A 17,990-nucleotide genomic window follows, 5' to 3' on the forward strand; every position below is an offset into this window, starting at 1 on the left:
GGAAATGTCTAGAGTCGTACAGATTTGTCCCATCAACTTAGAGACAAAGGGAGTGCCCTGATCGGTCAGTATTTCCCGGGGGGAAACCAACCCGTGAAAAGAGCTCCAAGAGTTTCTCAGAAATGTTTCGGGTTGTTGGAGAGCGTAGAGGAAAGGCTTCTGGATACCTTGTTGCATAGTCAACCACAACCAAAGCGTAGAGGTGGCCCTTCTTGGTACGAGGTAACGGACCAATGAGATCCATACCGATTCTTTCAAATGGATTGCCCACAATCGGTAATGGTTGTAACAGGACTGCTGGTGGTCTGTAAGGATTCTTTTTTTGGCAGACCTCGCATTCTTGGCAGAATCGAGTGACTTGGGAAAATATGCCAGGCCAATAAAAATGTTGCAACAACATCTGCATTCTCTTTTGGGCCCCTCTGTGCCCTGCGAGCAGATGCGAATGAGCAAAAAAAAGAACCTGTTCTCGAAACGCTTGAAGCACTAACAACTGGGGAGTATCCCCCTGTTTCCCTATGCGATATAACAATTAATTTTTTATTTGAAAAGAAGGGTAGCTATTTGGTGTTTGTTGAGCTTGAGTCCATGCTGATTGTAAGGTTGGGTTGTTTTTCTGTGCGTACCTAAAGCTTCTGTCACTGACCCATGGAGCTTGGGTTAGAAGAGTAGGCCGAGCTCTGGTTGTGGAAGGATTGTTCTGTAGTTTGTTTCTTAGCATGTTAAGAAATGAGGGATTGTCTTGCCCTATTATCATTTGTTCAGGTAGACTAGGAACAACCCAGAGCCTGATATCTATAGTTTGACCTTGGGGAAGAGTGACAGGGAGTTTGATGACGGGATAAACCTTCACATCCCCGTGGACACACCTAATTGGTACAGAGTCTTCCACCGCTTCAGGGAGCGGTACTACAATGGACTGGAGAATGACTGACTGTTTGCACCCCGAGTCTAGCAAGGCCCTCACCTGCACACCCTTGACTTGGACACTTACGTGGATTCTGGGTCCGAGTTCTGCGGAATATAGGATGGAACAGGATATGCATCCGATATCCATCGGCTCTTCGGGTGGTTTCTTCCTGGGACAGTTACGTGCTATATGACCCCATTCTCCGCATTCAAAGCACTGTGGATTGCGTAGGGGAGGCGGTTCCAAACGGGGTGTTCTTGGCTTAACTACATCTAGCGGAGGTTTCAGGGGTTTCTTTTCAGGTTTTACCGGACCACTCACTGGTTTTGTAGAACTGTCAGAGTCCCAAGGTAAGGCCCTAGGTTGTGCCCTATAAAACGTAGTAGCCATTTCTACAGCCTGTTCAGGACTCAGGTGCTTGTGTTGTTTCAACCATCTTTGAATGGGGTATGGCAGGGCCTCTAAGAACTGCTCTAAATAAATCATATCCTTGATTTCATCCTTTGTTTGGGAACGGGGTCTTAGCCATTTGTCCGCTGCTGCTTTTAACTTAAAATACAGAGTTTTGGGATTATCTGATGCGGTGCTGCGTTCCTTCCTGAACCGTACCCTATATACCTCTGCATCTAAGCCCATGTGGTCCAATATAAAGTCTTTTATTTCTGTATATGAAGTATTGCTATTAGGGTTAGCTACTTGGTAGGCAGCTTGTGCTTCTCCAGTAAGAAGTGGGGCTAGGAAGAAAGGCCACTTAGCTGCAGGCCACTCAGATGCCCTTGCCGCCCTTTCGAAGTTAAGAAGGAAGGCATCGGGGTCTTCTCCTGTCGCATACTTCTGGAGAGATACGTTTGGCCCAGTTCCTGCCCTTATTTGTAGTTGTGTGGTTAACTCCCGTCTGTCATCTGCTACTTTTTGCATTTGGTCTGCATGGTTAGCCAGACTGTCTCTCATGAGTTCCCGGCCTGCTTGAGCAGAAGCCATATGCTTTTCTACTGCCCATTCCAGCTTCTCTTGCCCACGGATTAGCTGCTGTATTAAATTCTCCATTGTGAGGCGAACTGTGATCCCACTTCTGACACCACGTGTGGAGTGGGCGAGAAGTAGACCAGGATTAGATAGGGTCTTTTTAATCAGAGTGCTGTTTATTGTGACTTCTAACAGAAGACGTAATCAGAATGGGGCTCACAGAGTCTTTGCCCAGGGATTATGGGAGTTGTAGTCCTCTTCCTTTAGAGAGTTCGGGGAAAGAACAGCTTTGTACGTGCTGGTAGCGGCTCCCGTTTCTGGACTCGCTCTTACTCCACACGACGTTGCACCGGGCCAAAAGGGAAGAAAAGAAAAAGAAATATCAGGCAGGGGTTTCTCCTTCCTTCCTATGTCGCGGGATGCAGGGGAAAGTGAAGGGAAGTCACCACCATCACCAATATGTAGCGCGGTAAAGCAGCGGGCTTTTAGGCTTTCTCACCCGTGCCGCTCCCAGTCTTCCCCGAAACCCGGGGCCCTCCCAATGACAACCCGAGACGGCCCGTACCTTGTTGAGCCACGACCCTTCTCCTGGGCCGTGGCGGGCTTCAGCGTGTTGCCAGCTAGGGTCTGGCTGCCCTTCTCCTCGTTCATCCGCTCTTTCGTCCCGCAGTGAAGACTCCTCGGCAGCAGCTGGTTCCTGCTCCTCCGACGCGTTGTTCCAGGGTAGGACTTCAAAGGTCGTTACCAACGTCTGCTCCTCACCGGTAGGTCCAAACGAACGCTGGTCTCCCTCGGCGTCTTCCTTTTTCAGAATGCCTGAACCACGTGACCCCACCAGCTGACCGGCCCAGGCACAGGAATTAAAGGGGCCGTATTCGTCATGAACGTTCTGTGAACACAGAATGGTAGAGCAGTGAGGGGAAAATTGCCCCGAGTGGGCATCCATAGAGTCCGTGTCCTCACACTGACATATAGTGCGTTGCCGTAGTTGAGTCTGCTGGTGATGAGTGCCTGTGTGACCATGTGTCTAGTGTGCGTGGGGAGCAATTTGAAGATTTTATGGAGCAATCTGAGGTTGTGGCAGCAGGATGTGATCACAGCGCTGACTTGGTTTTTTTTCAAGAGCTTGTCATTAAGGATGATGCTAGGTTCCTGGCATGGTCTGTGGGAGTGGTCATTTGACCCAAGTCGGATGGCCACCAGGACACCAGGAAGAGTCCCAGAGGGAGTTCTTATTTCTGAAGATCATGATCTCTGTCTTTTTGACGTTGAGTTTGAGGCAGTTCTGTAACATGCAAATTGCTATGTTGGACATGCAGGCGGGGAGGTTGTTCTTGGTGGTGTTTTATGTGTAGGTGAGGGTGAGGATGAGCTGGTTGTCATCGGAGTAGGAGACAATGTTGATGTTGTGGGTTCTTATGATGCCAGCGAGTGGTGCTTTGCAAGTGCTGAACAGGTTTGTAATGAACTGCTTGAGTTCTGAGGTGAAAGCGGAGAGCCTGCCCTGTAGTGTCCTGTTGGAGAGGAGAGGTGATCCAACCTAGGGGGATTCCTTTTACACCTGATTCCTGAAGTCTGTATGTGTCTGCTAAACAATAAGTGCTTGCTGAATAATTGTGTTCATCACTAAACCTAGTGGTCTAGTAACAAACTGCATTTTATTGAATATATAGTAGTGCTACAGTAGTACGTACTATAAAATGCTATTCACAAACCTACATGAAGAGGTTCTGTCTCTGAATCTCCTATCTTTTTGTGCTGAGATCTCTGCTCCGAGTTTTCAGTCTCATAATTATATGTTTTAGTAGTAAATATGAAGAGACAGGGGGAAGTTGCTGGAACATGGATCATAATTAGTACAAAATGTGATGGACTAACGGAGTAAATCGGGGTTTACAGAGGGACGTGCACCCACCCTCAAAAGACTAACACCATTTCTATTCATAAAATGTACCTCTGTATTACTACAACTAAAAAGGACCGACAACACTTGTAAATGTTCTCCAGCTCAGAGCTGAAGTAAGTCCAGCAGCACCCATGGCCATTCACTTGAATGGCAACAACTTCCTTTAAAAACAACGGCTGAGGGACTTAAAAACAAACTCAATAAGAAATAATGTTTAATTAGGTACATGATTTGAACTATTTAAAAATATAAATACATTCAATTTAATGTTTAAAAAATCCCAAAATTAAATATTTTTATTGTAATTTATTACATTACATATTTTATATTTAAAAATTATGTTTGGTAACTTTTATTAAAATATAAATACATTAAATATATTTTAATACATAATAAAAACAATATGTTTTACTTTAGGTTGGGTATTTTTCATAATTTAAACTTTAGGAAAATAAATTGAATTTGAATTGATTTATTCAAAATAATTACATTTTAAATCTAAATACAATTATTAATGTTTTTATATTGTTCTACAATTAAAATAATTATATAAAATTACTTAACATTATTATTTTACATTTAAATGTTGTTTCTATATTTTCTTGTAGTTTAATAAACTTTTAACCTTTTTCCTATACTTTACCATATTGAGATCTCCACGTGGTGGCAGAGACCTATGCCTACATTTGGTAAGTTACTAGTAGTGAATTCAAACTATTAGCCCATTTTTTCATTACTAAATTAATTTAAATATATTAAATTGATCAAAGTTAATTTTTAAAGCTATTTTCAAAACAATATCCATAAAGTAAAATGGGTGTACTTATTATGTATTAAAAATTACAAAAGGATATGTATATAATTTATTTAAATACATTTCATTCAAAAATTGTTTTAGTTTAGTTTATTTTTCAAAATAAAAAACGATTTATTTTAATATATCATTAAATTATATTTACTTTCAAAATACATATTTGGTGGACACACCTAATTGGTACAGAGTCTTCCACCTCTTCAGGGAGCGGTACTACTATGGACTGGAGAATGACTGACTGTTTGCACCCCGAGTCTAGCAAGGCCCTCACCTGCACACCCTTGACTTGGACACTTACGTGAAAACTGGGTCCGAGTTCTGCAGAATATAGGATGGAACGGGGTATGCATCCGATATCCATTGGCTCTTCGGGTGGTTTCTTCCTGGGACAGTTACGTGCTATAGGGAGACAGTGATCTTGGCCGTGCTGGACGCCCTGAGAGACGGTGTTGACAAGGCTGTTCCCCAGGCCCTGGTATTACTAGATCTGTCAGCCGCCTTCGACACGGTGGATCATAACATTCTTCTCCACCGTGTCGAACAGGCTGGCATCCAGGGCCCGGCGCTGGCCTGGGTCAGATCCTTTCTGACCGGCAGGTCTCAGACCGTTAGCCTGGGCGCCTTCAGGGCTCCTAGAGAGCACTCGCTCTGCGGGGTCCCCCAGGGTTCTTCTTTGTCCCCTCTTCTTTTCAATCTTTATCTTCGTCCCCTTCTTTTCTCTCTGAGGCAGTGGGACGGCACCGTGTTTAATTACGCGGACGACCTGCAGCTCATCTTTTCTCTCAATTCCCCCTCTGCTATCCCCAACTTTCAGGCAGTTATGTCCCACATTCTCCAGTGGATGGGTCACAACCAGTTAAAGCTGAACCCCGGTAAGACGGAGCTCCTCCTTCCCGGTAGGAGCGCCACCTTCTGGGGGCCTCAATTCTGGCCGGCGGACTTGGGCCCCTCTCCCACTCCCGTAGCCTCGGTGAAGAGCCTGGGGGTCACTATCGACTCCGCCCTATCCCTAGGGCCGCAGGTGGGGACCGTGGTCTCGTCCTGAATCTACCAACTGCGCAGGATCAGGAAAGTGGCATACCTCTTTACACCTGATGCCCTCCTGCAGGTTATCATGGCCCTCGTCCTCTCCCGCCTAGATTTCTCCAATTCGATCTATCACGGTCTGCCCAAAACATCGACGGCTAGACTGCAAGTGGTTCAGAATCAGGCCGCGAGATTGGCCTTAGGGATTCCAAAGTGGCAATCCGCCAGGCCCCTTCTTGTCAAACTCCACTGGCTCCCTGTCATCTCTAGGGCAGCCTTCAAGATCGGCTGCCTTATTTTCAAGTCATTAGCTGGCCCCTGTCCTGCCTTTGTAAAATCCCTCATCAGACCCTATCGCCCATCTTGCAATCTGCGATCCTCTCACCTTCACTTCCTGACTGTCCCTTCTTACAAGCTCTGTAGATCTGGAGGCCGGAGATTTGCTTACCTGGCCCCCAAGCTTTGGAACTCTTTTCCCCTCTCTCTTAAAACCTCCAACTCTTTGACCTCTTTCCGTAAGTCTTTAAAAACTTGGCTTTTCCCCCAATCTGGTTAGTCTTTCTGTCCCCTCTACTTCCAACCAGCGCCAGGAAACCCACTGTGTCAGTGCGCTTTACAAGCACCCCTTACGATACGATACGATACGATACGATATGACCCCATTCTCCGCATTCAAAGCACTGTGGATTGCGTAGGGGAGGCGGTTCTAAACGGGGTGTTCTTGGCTTTACTACATCTAGCGGAGTTTTCAGGGGTTTCTATTCAGGTTTTACCGGACCACTCACTGGTTTTGTAGATTTGTCAGAGTCCCAAGGTAAGGCCCTAGGTTGTGCCCTATAAAACGTAGTAGCCATTTCTACAGCCTGTTCAGGACTCAGGTGCTTGTGTTGTTTCAACCATCTTTGAATGGGGTATTGCAGGGCCTCTAAGAACTGCTCTAAATAAATCATATCCATGATTTCATCCTTTGTTTGGGAACGGGGTCTTAGCCATTTGTTCGCTGCTGCTTTTAACTTAAAATACAGAGTTTGGGGATTATCTGATGCGGTGCCGCGTTCCTTCCTGAACCGTACCCTGCACCCATCCTCAAAAGACTAACACCATTTCTATTCATAAAATGTACCTCTGTATTACTACAACTAAAAAGGACCGACAACACTTGTAAATGTTCTCCAGCTCAGAGCTGAAGTAAGTCCAGAGCACCCATGGCCATTCACTTCAATGGCAACAACTTCCTTTAAAAAACAACGGCGGAGGAACTTAAAAACAAACTCAATAGGAAATAATGTTTAATTAGGTACATGTAAGGTACAGGTAAGTTACTAGTAGTGAATTTAAACTATTAGCCCATTTTTTCATTACTAAATTAATTTAAATATATTACATTGATCAAAGTTAATTTTTAAAGCTATTTTCAAAACAATATCCATAAAGTAAAATGTGTGTACTTATTATGTATTAAAAATTACAAAAATATATGTATATAATTTATTTAAATACATTTCATTCAAAAATTGTTTTAGTTTAGTTTATTTTTCAAAATAAAAAACGATTTATTTTAATATATCATTAAATTATATTTACTTTCAAAATACATATTTGGTGGACACACCTAATTGGTACAGAGTCTTTCACCTCTTCAGGGAGCGGTACTACTATGGACTGGAGAATGACTGACTGTTTGCACCCCGAGCCTAGCAAGGCCCTCACCTGCACACCCTTGACTTGGACACTTACGTGAAAACTGGGTCCGAGTTCTGCAGAATATAGGATGGAACGGGGTATGCATCCGATATCCATTGGCTCTTCGGGTGGTTTCTTCCTGGGACAGTTACGTGCTATATGACCCCATTCTCTGCATTCAAAGCACTGTGGATTGCGTAGGGGAGGCGGTTCTAAACGGGGTGTTCTTGGCTTTACTACATCTAGCGGAGTTTTCAGGGGTTTCTTTTCAGGTTTTACCAGACCACTCACTGGTTTTGTAGATTTGTCAGAGTCCCAAGGTAAGGCCCTAGGTTGTGCCCTATAAAACGTAGTAGCCATTTCTACAGCCTGTTCAGGACTCAGGTGCTTGTGTTGTTTCAACCATCTTTGAATGGGGTATGGCAGGGCCTCTAAGAACTGCTCTAAATAAATCATATCCATGATTTCATCCTTTGTTTGGGAACGGGGTCTAATCCATTTGTCCGCTGTTGCTTTTAACTTAAAATACAGAGTTTTGGGATTATCTGATGCGGTGCCGCGTTCCTTCCTGAACCGTACCCTGCACCCATCCTCAAAAGACTAACACCATTTCTATTCATAAAATGTACCTCTGTTTTACTACAACTAAAAAGGACCGACAACACTTGTAAATGTTCTCCAGCTCAGAACTGAAGTAAGTCCAGCAGCACCCATGGCCATTCACTTCAATGGCAACAACTTCCTTTAAAAAACAACGGCGGAGGAACTTAAAAACATACTTAATAGGAAATAATGTTTAATTAGGTACATGTAAGGTACAGGTAAGTTACTAGTAGTGAATTTAAACTATTAGCCCATTTTTTCATTACTAAATTAATTTAAATACATTAAATTGATCAAAGTTAATTTTTAAAGCTATTTTCAAAACAATATCCATAAAGTAAAATGTGTGTACTTATTATGTATTAAAAATTACAAAAAGATATGTATATAATTTATTTAAATAAATTTCATTCAAAAATTGTTTTAGTTTAGTTTATTTTTCAAAATAAAAAACGATTTATTTTAATATATCATTAAATTATATTTACTTTCAAAATACATATTTTTTATCATTCAATATGTTATGAAGATTTTTAAGAAGTTAAAATAAATTATTTTAATTTAATATTATTTGCTATCGGGTTCTATATTAAGTCCCTGCCTCCTTTATTGTTGATGGGAGGGTGTTTCAGTTTCAGTGGTTGGTCAACTATGGTGTTGGACTTACTACTTCTCCTTTTTGACTGTAGTAACTTTACACTTGTAAAGTTGGCTCCACCCCGTGTTTCTCTTTCTGTGCAGGCTGATGGTGCTGCTCCGTAGTCCTGTGTTCGGACCAGCTGGAGTTGCAGCCGTGGTCACTGCAGGGAAGAGCGGTGGGGTAGTGGGCCAGGTGAGTGGGAATTTTAAGAGACAACCAAGAGGGAAAATTAGTTATTTATTTAATTTTCCCTCATGGTCGTCTCTCAAAATCCCCACCCCTGCCCCACCCGGCCCCACCGCTGTTACCTGCAGCAGCCGGGGCTGTGGGGTTGTCTACTTCAGACTGCTGGGATTGGTTTATTGGGTGCATTGTGTTTGCCAAGTTGCCTTTCTACTATGTCGGAGCTATTGTGCCTGGCATGTGCCCAGAACATATTTCCCTTTAGTATGTGATAAAACTCCTTGATGAAATAAATGGATTCTATTTTTAGATTATTCAGCACTCAGAGAGTCTCACTGCATAAAAAAAGAATTGAACGCTTTGCAGGCAACTAACTTCTACTGGCAGATTCAATATCAGATAGCACCTGAAGATGGATCGGTTTACGAGGTTGTTCTATGTATTTCCTACTTGCATCTATTCATTCTTCTATCCAGTCTGTATTGGTGTATTCTTTCATTCACCCATAAATATACACAACTGGCAAGTAAGTATTCAACAAATAATTACACTTCATGACTCTCCCCTTCTCACTTTTAAACATTTTTGAAGGTTTGTAAAATGATAACATTTGCTTAACATTTAGGCTAATTCTACAAGCTTTATATCTAACAATATAAGAAAGACAACCGTCGAGGATAAGGGCTTCTATAGGTTATAAAATAATGACAAAAGGTTTTGGGCCTCATTTAGAGTTTGGGGACAGAGTACTCTGTCACAAAAGTGACGGAGTACCTGTCCACCAAACCCTCAGTCTTCCCGCTCTATTTAGAGTTGGGTGGACGGTCGGCTGTCACCCAGCCGTCCCCTTTCTTGTTACTTTGTCGGAAAGCTTACTCCGATGGCCTGATGGAGTAGGGCCCATCCATGTAAGGGCATCAGACCGCCCGCCCTATCTGGAAAGGACATTTTCTTTTTCTTCATCACCACCAGATCAAAACCTGGCAGTACCGGACAGAAAAAAGGGACATTGACCCCCACAACCCGGAAGAAAATCCCCAGGGTGGGAGGGTCATTCGTCTTTTTGGAGTTTCAAAAGCAAACTCTCACTTTTGGAGTTTGTATTTGGAAAACAGAAAAGTGTGGCATGCAGCTGCCTGAAAGACGACAGCCGCACCAAACTTGCAGCGGAGTCCGTAATTGCGGTTTCTGTGAGTGCACAGAGTTGTCACTGTGCCTGCTGTGATCTCTAAATATGGCTGTCGGAGTATGGCACACATCATGCCCTCTTCCATCCTGATGGACAGTGGAACCCTGCTAAACTCTATATAAGGCCCTTTCTCTCTGTAGTTGGGGCTCTGTGTTTCCCTGGGCCAAGGCCTGTCTCAATCTGAGGGTTGGCTTGCTATCAGAAAGGGTCACTGCTTTTGACGAGGGACACAGAAGGGTTGTCCATTTAACTTGTTTTCTTTATGAAAATGAAAGCTGCTGTGAAATACGCTGGGATGAAATAGCGCGATCCTGATCGCCCAACGAGTATTCCATCACTTGCCATTGAGTTAGTCATGTTGGAAAGAAAATGGGAACCCTCTCACAAGCAGAATGTTCACATTGCACTATCTGCTTCCAAACAAAAACACAGTGGGAAATCCTATGGCCCCTTTACACCACACATCACATCCGTATTGTGCAAAGATATCCGGTACAGCCAAAGTAACTGTCTGCCCACACATTGAAAGGTCACAGTGTTAGTGGATTGGTATTTGCAATTGCACATTTTGCCGGGCTGTTTTTTATGTCCGCTCCAAGGCTTTGAGCATAGACGCGGCAACTAACCATGCTGGACTTCAGAAGACGAATGAGCGAGAAAAAATGCCTATGGATTTTGTTTTTAATCTCATCACAGAGGTCAAATGGTAGGTTCTGTGTTCTGACAAATTGCTGCTTATGTTTAAGCATAGAGATCGGTCTTTATTTCCTTTTTTGTTAAATGCTCTAATACAAATTTACAAAACTTACATCAGTATTAGTACAACATAACCACAATGAGACTGACTAGATCATTATAACCTAAACATAATCCAAGGTTATTAACATAGATTAGTTATTGCTATATATGAAACCAGCAAGTAGATATTCTAGTGAACAAACAAATATTATAACTTATCATTTTCTAATTTTATAACAGGTTGGAGGCGAGAGTAGCGAAAGAAGGGGAGGGAAAAAATAAGCCAATTAAAGAGAAAGAGAAAGAAATAAGGTACAACTGTATCATATTGATGATTTTTAACAGTGGAAGAATTGCAATTGATTTATGGGGGGGTCTGACTGATGAATAATAGTAGCGGAAGTGGGCAGATGTCGCAAGAGAAAGTAGGAAAGAGGCATCCACAGAATGTCTCGTTTGATTAATTGTTTTGTAGCAGTGATTGCAGCACAATCAAATCTATGATGATTGCAGAGGCTATTCCCCCATTTAAGGAACGAAACCTCCTGGCGTTCTTCTAGCTGGAGTGATGACCTGAAAAGCAAATACTATACAAACGTCCCCATCATAAACAAATGTATTACATAAAGAAGAAATACCACCCAGAAAGATATACATTTTATCGCTTGGAGATGAAATTGTACAAATATCTGTAAGGGTAGTCCCTACTTGTGACCATAATCGACTGATCGATGGACAATCAAAAAACATATGAACAAGACCACTATTCTCCATTTGGCAAGTCCATCATTTATTGTCCATAGATAGTTTGTACTTATATAAGGATGAAGGGGTCTGCAGGAGCACCTGGCTTCTTGGAGGTCGTTGGTGAACCAGGCGGCCTTCAGGGGCGTTGTTTGACGGGGTCGCGGAGTGGTACAAGCTTGTCAGCGCAGCTGGTGATCCAGCGGTTTAGTTCTTTGGCTGTGGAGTTGGCGTCGGTTGTGGAGGAGGGGGGGTTGTGGAGGAGGGTGGTGTTGAGGTGTTCCTCTGTGATTTTGCTCCAGTTCCTTTGTGGCAGGCACGGGGCGGGTTTGGTTGCGGTGGTGGTGAAGGTGAAGTATACGCAGTAGAGGTCTGTTCAGAGGGGCTGAGTGGTATGGCTGAAGTGGATGGGTTGTATGACGTTACAACGCATTCCGTTGCAATGCATGCCTTTAGCATGCATGCGTTACAACGCAAAAGCCATTACAATGCACGACCTTTACCACAAAAATGCCTTTACCACACATACCTTTACAACTATTTTTGTTGTAAAACCATACATGATAATGGAATATTCATGGTAAAGGTTATCTCCGATCCCTTCCCCAATTGCTTTAACTACTCCCCTGCGCCCTCCCCCCTCCAGCTCTCATATTTTTTTTATAATAACCCTTCCCTGTATCCCTGTGTGACCCCCCGCCCCATTCCTTCTAAGAAATACCACTGCCCGAAACACTAAAAATCTTAACCTGCGCGATTCCCCCACCCACAAACCTTTCTATCAAATACCCCTCCGCTGAACCCTAAAAATGAACCCCTGCACGACACCACCCTCTCATCCCTTAAATAATGTATTTTTTACTAAAATCCCTTTACCTCTTTACGACCTCTCCTCTCCAAGCTCTTCTGAGGTGTGTTGCACGTCGTAAAGAGGAAGCGGAAGTGTCTTTCCGTTTTCTTTAACGACACCGATTACCTCCACATCTTTCAACAACAAAAACGACAGAAACAGGTGCGGGGGGACCCCTAAACCTCCTTTTTGAAATGGGTGCATTTTTTTTGGGGGGGGGAGACCCCCCAAGCCTCCTTTTTGAAATGCACGCATTTTTTGGGGCGGGAGACCCCCCAAGCCCCCTTTTTTAACTGTACCTTTAACACACATGCCTGTATCTCGTAGTAAAGGAATGCGTGGTAAAGGCTATGCGTGGTAACCACGCATACGTTGTAATGTATGCGTGGTTAAGGGTATGTGTGGAAACGGCTGCATTGTAGTGGCTGTTTCCCAAGTGGATGTTCATCCCTCCTGAGAAGTTTGGGTCGAGGGTGTGTCCAGCTCTGTGGGTGGGGCCACTGCGAAACAGAACTCCTAATTTACTCTGTCAAATGCTTTGTCCGTGTCTAATTTGATTGTAGCGACTGGGGAGAGGCATTTAGAGAATACATGTATAATATTTAGAAAGGTTCTAGAGCTAACAGCAATATGTAGTCATTTGAAAAAACCTAATTGCTCCAATCCAATAAATTCTGGGAAAACACTATTAATAGTAGAGCCAGCAACTTCGTAAACATCTTTAAATCTGTATTAATGGGCAGGATTGGGCTATAATTCTTGCATAAAGTTAAATCCTTGTCTTTTTTTGAATTCAAACAGAGCATAGCCTCGAGAAAGAATCCTTATGCTTTGTTGCCGTAGATAAAATGTTGAAAAAGTGAGAGCAGGAGGATGTGGTCTGGCCATGAATGGAGATGGACGCTTAACGCCGGAGCTCCATGCTGAGACGGTCCCCGGATGACAGCATTCCTGGCAAACCTTCTCTCTCCTGCTGCTTTGCCGATGGGCCGGTGAGGGCCCGAACTCTGCCCCCCACCACAAACTCCACCCATGCCACAGGGCCCCTACCCAAGGTACGGCCTCTCCGCTTATGAGTCTGCCGAGGCAACAACACCATTGAGCGCATCCCAGGATGGTGGACAACAGAAGTTCTGCTGCCCAGATTGACCAACCTGCAGTGGAGCACTACACTAAATGGTCCCCACCCCCCACCCACCGCTCCTGAGGGCCAGTTGGGGCCTCATGGCCTGTGCCCCCCACCAGGCCCACCATCAACAACATGAGGCTCCAACATCATGCCTGCCATCGCCGCTGCTCCGGCTGCAGAGATGCCAGTGGGCACTATCCGAGCCGGTGGCCCATGCAGACATTGCAGCCGACCCCAGGTGGGCCTGTGCAGTAAAGAGAACCCATGGCCCGCATTGTGCAGATGTGCCCGATCGCCTTCAGAAGGGCAACACACCTGACGACCTTCCTCTTCCGGATCCCTGCCCCTGCGGGCAGGCAGGAGTCTTATTCTCCCCACCACGCCCCCTACCAACAAACGCAAGACCCTGACCATGGTCCTGTATCCATAACTCAGTGCCATCGGGCGTCCAACGGGCCAGCGGCCCATGAAGACACTGGGACCTACCTCCGAGTGGCACTCCAGGCCCACTTTACTTACACTAGGGCCTCCTCTCTGGACCAACCCTTGGACGATTCCCAACTGCACACTTAAAAGTGCACATAGCACTACTCCTCCCCCATCCCGTGCCCCGTCCCTGCCTGCAAAATCTGCCTCGAAGCCAGCAAAAGAAAAATAGAATGATACTGAGATATCATTATATTTTTCACTTGCTGGCTCATATCCAGTGGGAAGACATTCCTCCTCCACTGCGGAGGAGCCGCCGCTGCTACCAGGCTAGCTCCACCCTGAAGCAAAACACAAGCAACCCAGGACTGGTTTTGCCCTGATTAGGGCTCATCAGGCAGGTATAGCTTTCACAAGGAGCACATCAACATACAAAGTCGTTTTCTTCGGCTTCAGGGACTACTATGGTAATGTGTGCTTTTTTTAAACAAACACATATTTTGGCTGTAGCCAATAATTCTGTTAGATTGATGGCCCAGCTGCTTCACCAACAGTAAGGTTTTTCATAAACAATGACACAACAAAACAAGAATTGCCAAATCCTAAAGACTAGTGGCCTAAGCCAGATCTATTGGCTTTGAAAATGCTTGTTCAATTTGTGTCTCATTCGCTGGGAGACTTCACTGCTAAGTTTGTTTGTTTCAAAAGTTCTCCACACTCTTCCACCAGGTTTGTATTTTTGATCCGTTATTTCAGAATTCGATGTATTAGTTACACTCATTCAGTGGAAGGTGTTCATTGTCATTTGTCATTATATTGATGTAAATAATTAATTTACTCTCTTAATTTCTATGCAGGTAAGTACTTAATCAATAATAACTCAATCGGAAAGAAGGAAAACAGAGTCCGTGGTGTAAGAGTTTCTAAGGGTTTTTATTCCTCATAAAGGAATCAGGATATCATGTTCTGACCACCACACAGGGTGTCAGAAGGGATAGATGAGCGCGCTGTCGTTTATTGACAATACATAGCTTATATACTTGATTTACATCATAATGTTCAATGTAAGAGGCGTAACAGCTGAGAGAAGACAAGATAACAGTATACACGTGGTGCTAGTACATCATCAAGAGGCGTAAACTAGGCGTGAACTAGGGTGTGTGCTAGAAAACGTCACTGATAGGTGACGCAAGTGGGTGGCACCAAGGGGTGGTGCTAACAGAATGTTGCAATGTCAGCAGAAATCGGAAGCTTGGATGCGCGCGCAGCTGCATGACGTGTGATAGACGGGGTGCAGGGGACTTGACATTTACACTGGCGGAAAGAGACAGAAGTCTGGCATGTCAGATCAACTTGTGCTTCTATCATATCCGATATCTGATGTTTAGGAACTAAGCTATCTGGGCAGAAAGGTCTCTAGAGCAGAAGCTATTCTATACTTGCTGTGAGTGCGTGTATAAGCGCCTGAGTGTCTGTATGAGAAGCGTGGGGGCATGGGGCCTTCCATGGAAGCATGGCAACAGAGGCTATGAATTACTTGCATAAAGACAGGTCGGCCCTTTAGCCCTGTAGCTGAGGAAGGATGTTTACTGAAGCTAGCAGGCCGGAATGTATCTTCGGGGAGGAAAACAGATAACTCGAAGGTTATAGTCAATCTTGGCAGGCAGCAGGCTGAGCTGAGCACGGAGGGCCGCGCTAGAAGTAAGTCAGAGTTCACGGGTACGGGGGCTGCTCGGGCAGAGGCCCTCGCAGTCAGAAGCCAGAGAAGAGGCTCGGTGGCAGAGATTCAGGGCCTACTTTCAGCCAGGCTGAAAGACGTAGGAGTACACTTCAAAAAGACGTTGGCATAGCATACTTAGGAACGGACCATCAAACCCATTCATGGTGGGTCTGAAAGAGGACAAGTTAACGTTGGACGCAAATGTATTTGCGTCTTCATAGCTGGTACAGGAGGGAAGTTACATGCACTTTTAACTCGTACATGGAGTCGGTGGGGTACTCGCTAGGGAACACAACATGACCATAGAATTTATATTACCTCATTCCCTCCTTGTTCCCTACGGACCCTTCATGATATGTCGATCCTCATAAATCGATCGGTTTGTTCTTGTAACATTATATGTTCGTCTTTCTTTCTTTGACTGTTTGAAAGACAACTGGAATGCTCAATGCAGGATGTGGCACACAGTCCACATATCGCTGGCCCACACTGCAGGCACAGGCAACAACTGAATACTATAACAAGGCCAATGCCTAGGAACGATAAGATCTTCCATCCCCAAGCTGTCAACGTAGTCCAGAACCAACCGGACCAAGTCCAGATGCCTGGATTCTGATGTATCTGATTTGCAATTTTATGTAAACGGGTGATAGCTTGATAGACAGATGGTGCGTTTTGTGGAATGAAAACACAGCAACTTGACCCGATGACCTTACAGGCTCCACCTCTATCTGCCAAGATGACGTCAATCACGAGACGATTTTGAAGGACAACAGTCCGTATAGCAGACTGCTCCTCTGTTAAGTTACCTAGAGCGGAGGCAGTTTCGTTCACTACTGCTTCAAGTGTTCTCGTTAATCTGCGTATTAATTTACTGTTTTGGACAGGTCCTAGGAAGAAAAAGAATCCTTTATTGAAATCAGTGTACTGTTCCCATGCCGTTTCTGTGTAGTCGACAAGGGGAATATCTCTTTTGGGTCTATTCGGTGCTAGATTCGTATTTCTATGGTAATCAGGAGGAGCTAGGAAAACAGGTGGCAGAAGGAAGGCAATGTAACAGGTACCATCCCAATCTGGAGGCAAACGTATGTATGCGGTATGACCACAAACAAAATAGGAATGACTGGTAGCTTTAAAAGACGATTTACCATGGTCACTGAACTCGACCACAGTAGTGCATTTACTATGACCTACGTGTACTGAACCTTTCTTGCTAACACATAATTCACCTGTGACTGGTAACACTAACATATGGGGCAAAACTGGAGCAGTTTCAGATTCAACAGTGAGGATCATAAGGCTGATTGTGTAATTACCTAATCCATATACTTCATTTTCTAGATCAGTTCCTATTCGAGTGGGAAGTCCCTCTTTATCCGGATAACAGACGTTGAGCAGGACTAAGTTCAAGTTTCCCCAAACCCAGCCCCCATCGAAAACAGCAATATCAGGATCTAAAGAATTAATTATTTTAAACCATGCTCCACAGGAGCCATTGTGAGTGAATGGGTACGGAAAGAGGGGCAGAGCTCCCTTGTAATTCTGGTAGGGAGGGAGTCGGCCACATATCCAACAGTCTGTAGCATTATTTGTCTGATGGGAATGGTGTAACATACTAATAAATGTATTGTTGCGCAGCGCAAGTCTGTAAGATAGTTCATGTGCGGGAAGTTCACTAAAAGTGTGTTCAGCAGAGACATTGTAAGCAGATTGTTCACGCCTGAAAATAGGCCAGTACATAGGAAGCAGAATGCTGGCAATAATGAGTAGTATACTGAGAATAAACATAATTATTAGTGTCACTATGCAGTGACTACGAAGTGATTTGCAATATGTTCTTCTCTTTTCCTCTCTCTCTCTAACTCGATCTAGGGGATACATGTCAGAAACTATTTAACCGATTCACCTAGGGGAGGACTTAAACAATTAAACTGTCTGACTTGCTAGATCGAAGCTTCATTCGGTAAAGTTCTTGAGGAGTCTTTTCTCTCTTAGGCACAGTAACGTCTTGTGCTTCGACACAGTCTTTGGTGGGGGTGGACGAGTCAGAGTCCTGTTTCAGTCCGTTTTTTAGTTCATTGCATAATTTGATGTGACTCGTGTGGACCCACCCCTTTCTCCCCTCGATTTTCACGGCGGTCCTGGTGGTAAGCAGAACGGTCTTTGGAGACTTCCAGCGGGGCTCCAGCGGACTTTTCCGGTCGAAATTCCGGACGACTACCAGGTCCCCTGGACGGACCTCATGCGCCTTTACATCGGTGTTGTCAGGGAAGGCTGCGGCAACCTGTGAACGACATGATTGGAGTGCAGACATCAAGGAGGCAAGGTAATCTGTCAACATGTTACAATCAATATCAGTGATCTTTTTCGGAACGGGCGTCCCCCACATATTCGGCGGTCTTCCAAAGACCACTTCGTACGGAGATAGCCCTGATCTCGAGTGGGCAACCATTCTCATGTAGA

At 44.5% G+C, this 17,990-nt stretch overlaps 1 protein-coding gene and 1 pseudogene across 1 annotated transcript in view; one reads left to right on the forward strand and one right to left on the reverse strand.

The window, feature by feature from the left end:
* IRAG1 (inositol 1,4,5-triphosphate receptor associated 1) overlaps nt 1–17,990 on the forward strand; it is a 434,599-nt gene that overhangs the window by 258,281 nt on the left and 158,328 nt on the right. The window lies entirely within an intron of this gene.
* On the reverse strand, nt 38–1,957 carry LOC147663011 (uncharacterized; annotated as a pseudogene).

Source organism: Lissotriton vulgaris, unplaced genomic scaffold (assembly GCF_964263255.1).
Source record: "Lissotriton vulgaris unplaced genomic scaffold, aLisVul1.2 SCAFFOLD_998, whole genome shotgun sequence".
NCBI classification, from domain to species: domain Eukaryota; kingdom Metazoa; phylum Chordata; class Amphibia; order Caudata; family Salamandridae; genus Lissotriton; species Lissotriton vulgaris.